Source organism: Triticum urartu, chromosome 6, assembly GCF_003073215.2.
Source record: "Triticum urartu cultivar G1812 chromosome 6, Tu2.1, whole genome shotgun sequence".
NCBI lineage: Eukaryota > Viridiplantae > Streptophyta > Magnoliopsida > Poales > Poaceae > Triticum > Triticum urartu.
In genome coordinates this window covers 518,448,775-518,453,080 of record NC_053027.1, presented here as the reverse complement: position 1 = coordinate 518,453,080, position 4,306 = coordinate 518,448,775, and positions in this window count along the sequence as shown.

The following is a 4,306-nucleotide window of genomic DNA, read 5'->3' as shown; positions in this document are numbered from 1 at the left end:
AGACGTTATGAACGCTTGGCAGACACGTTCTGATGATTACTCCCTCGTTCAGTGCGGCATGCTTTACAGCTTAGAGCCGGGGCTCCAAAAGCGTTTTGAGAGACACGGAGCATATGAGATGTTCGAAGAGCTGAAAATGGTTTTTCAAGCTCATGCCCGGGTCGAGAGATATGAAGTCTCCGACAAGTTCTTCAGCTGTAAGATGGAGGAAAATAGTTCTGTCAGTGAGCACATACTCACTATGTCTGGGTTACATAACCGCTTGACTCAGCTGGGAGTTAATCTCCCGGATGACGCGGTCATTGACAGAATCCTCCAGTCGCTTCCACCGAGCTACAAGAGCTTTGTGATGAACTTCAATATGCAGGTGATGGAAAAGACCATTCCTGAAGTATTTGCAATGCTGAAATCAGCAAAGGTAGAAGTCAAAAAGGAACATCAAGTGTTGATGGTGAATAAAACCACTAAGTTCAAGAAAGGCAAGGGTAAGAAGAACTTCAAGAAGGACGGCAAGGGAGTTGCCGCGCGGCAAGCAAGCTGCCGGGAAGAAGCCAAAGAATGGACCCAAGCCCGAGACTGAGTGTTTTTATTGCAAGGGAAGTGGTCACTGGAAGCGGAACTGCCCCAAATACTTAGCAGACAAGAAGGCCGGCATCACGAAAGGTATATGTGATATACATGTAATTGATGTGTACCTTACCAGTACTCGTAGTAGCTCTTGGGTATTTTATACTGGTGCAGTTGCTCACATTTGTAACTCAAAGCAGGAGCTGCGGAATAAGCGGAGACTGGCGAAGGACGAGGTGATGATGCGCATCGGGAATGGTTCCAAGGTCGATGTGATCGCCGTCGGCACGCTACCTCTACATTTACCTACGGGATTAGTTTTGAACCTCAATAATTGTTATTTAGTGCCAAGTTTGAGCATGAACATTGTATCAGGATCTCGTTTAATACGAGATGGCTACTCATTTAAATCCGAGAATAATGGTTGTTCTATTTATATGAGAGATATGTTTTATGGTCATGCTCCGATGGTGAATGGTTTATTCTTAGTGAATCTCGAGCGTAATGCTACACATATTCATAGTGTGAATACCAAAAGATGTAAGATTGATAATGATAGTCCCACATACTTGTGGCACTACCGCCTTGGTCACATAGGTGTCAAACGCATGAAGAAGCTCCATACGGATGGACTTTTAGAGTCTCTTGATTACGAATCATTTGACACGTGCAAACCATGCCTCATGGGTAAAATGACCAAGACTCCGTTCTCAGGAACAATGGAGCGAGCAACCAACTTATTGGAAATCATACATACTGATGTGTGCGGTCCAATGAGTGTTGAGGCTCGCGGTGGCTATCGTTATGTTCTCACCCTCACTGATGACTTGAGTAGATATGGGTATGTCTATTTAATGAAACACAAGTCTGAGACCTTTGAAAAGTTCAAGGAATTTCAGAGTGAGGTTGAGAATCAACGTGACAGGAAAATCAAGTTCTTGCGATCAGATTGTGGAGGAGAATACTTGAGTCACGAATTTGGCACACACTTAAGAAAATGTGGAATAGTTTCACAACTGACGCCGCCTGGAACACCTCAGCGTAATGGTGTGCCCGAACGTCGTAATCGCACTCTATTAGATATGGTGCGATCTATGATGTCTCTTACCGATTTACCGCTATCATTTTGGGGCTATGCTTTAGAGACTGCCGCATTCACTTTAAATAGGGCTCCGTCGAAATCCGTTGAGACGACACCATATGAATTATGGTTTGGGAAGAAACCTAAGCTGTCGTTTCTAAAAGTTTGGGGATGCGATGCTTATGTCAAGAAACTTCAACCTGAAAAGCTCGAACCCAAGTCGGAAAAATGCGTCTTCATAGGATACCCTAAAGAAACTATTGGGTATACCTTCTACCTCAGATCCGAAGGCAAGATCTTTGTTGCCAAGAATGGATCCTTTCTAGAGAAGGAGTTTCTCTCGAAAGAAGTAAGTGGGAGGAAAGTAGAACTTGATGAAGTATTACCTCTTGAACCGGAAAATGGCGCAACTCAAGAAAATGTTCCTGAGGTGCCTGCACCGACTAGAGAGGAAATTAATGATGATGATCATGAAACTTCAGATCAAGTTGCTACTGAACTTCGTAGGTCCACAAGGACACGTTTCGCACCAGAGTGGTACGGCAACCCTATCTTGGAAATCATGTTGTTAGACAACGGCGAACCTTCGAACTATGAAGAAGAGATGGTGGGCCCGGATTCCGACAAATGGCTAGAAGCCATGAAATCCGAGATAGGATCCATGTATGAAAACGAAGTATGGACTTTGACTGACTTGCCCATTGAGCGGCGAGCCATAGAAAATAAATGGATCTTTAAGAAGAAGACAGACGCGGATGGTAATGTGACCATCTATAAAGCTCGGCTTGTCGCTAAGGGTTATCGACAAGTTCAAGGGGTTGACTACGATGAGACTTTCTCACCAGTAGCAAAGCTAAAGTCCGTCTGAATCATGTTAGCAATTGTCACATTCTATGATTATGAGATATGGCAAATGGACGTCAAAACGGCATTCCTTAATGGTTTCCTTAAGGAAGAATTGTATATGATGCAGCCGGAAGGTTTTGTCGATCCTAAGAATGTTGACAAGGTGTGCAAGCTCCAACGCTCGATTTATGGGCTGGTGCAAGCATCTCGGAGTTGGAACATTCGCTTTGATGAGATGATCAAAGCGTTTGGGTTTACGCAGACTTATGGAGAAGCCTGCATTTACAAGAAAGCGAGTGGGAGCTCTGTAGCATTTCTCATATTATATGTAGATGACATACTATTGATGGGAAATGATATAGAACTCTTGGACAACATTAAGGCCTACTTGAATAAGAGTTTTTCAATGAAGGACCTTGGAGAAGCTGCATATATATTAGGCATCAAGATCTATAGAGATAGATCAAGACGCCTCATAGGTCTTTCACAAAGCACATACCTTGATAAGATATTGAAGAAGTTCAATATGGATCAGTCTAAGAAGGGGTTCTTACCTGTGATGCAAGGTGTGAAATTGAGCTCAGCTCAATGTCCGACCACGGCAGAAGATATAGAAGAGATGAGTGTCATCCCCTATGCCTCAGCCATAGGTTCTATTATGTATGCCATGCTGTGTATCAGACCTGATGTAAACCTTGCCGTAAGTTTGGTAGGTAGGTACCAAAGTAATCCCGGCAAGGAACACTGGACAGCGGTCAAGAATATCCTGAAGTACCTGAAAAGGACTAAGGAAATGTTTCTCGTTTATGGAGGTGACGAAGAGCTCGTCGTAAAGGGTTACGTCGACGCTAGCTTCGACACAGATCTGGATGACTCTAAGTCACAAACCGGATACATGTATATTTTGAATGGTGGGGCAGTAAGCTGGTGCAGTTGCAGGCAGAGCGTCGTGGCGGGATATACATGTGAAATGGAGTACATGGCAGCCTCGGAGGCAGCGCATGAAGCAATTTGGGTGAAGGAGTTCATCACCGACCTAGGAGTCATACCCAATGCGTCGGGGCCAATCAAACTCTTCTATGACAACACTGAAGCTATTGCACTTGCCAAGGAGCCCAGGTTTCACAAGAAGACCAGGCACATCAAGCGTCGCTTCAACTCCATTCGTGAAAATGTTCAAGATGGAGACATAGATATTTGTAAAGTACATACGGACCTAAATGTAGCAGATCCGTTGACTAAACCTCTCCCTAGAGCAAAACATGATCAACACCAGAATTCCATGGGTGTTCGATTCATCACAATGTAACTAGATTATTGACTCTAGTGCAAGTGGGGGACTGTTGGAAATATGCCCTAGAGGCAATAATAAAAGCATTATTATTATATTTCCTTGTTCATGATAATTGTCTTTTATTCATGCTATAATTGTGTTATCCGGAAATCATAATACATGTGTGAATAAATAGACACCAACATGTCCCTAGTAAGCCTCTAGTTGACTAGCTCGTTGATCAACAGATAGTCATGGTTTCCTGACTATGGACATTGGATGTCATTGATAACGAGATCACATCATTAGGAGAATGATGTGATGGACAAGACCCAATCCTAAACATAGCACAAGATCGTATAGTTCATTTGCTAGAGTTTTTCCAATGTCAAGTATCTTTTCCTTAGACCATGAGATCGTGTAACTCCCGGATACCGTAGGAGTGCTTTGGGTGTACCAAACGTCACAACGTAACTGGGTGACTATAAAGGTATACTACGGGTATCTCTGAAAGTGTCTGTTGGGTTGACACGGATCAA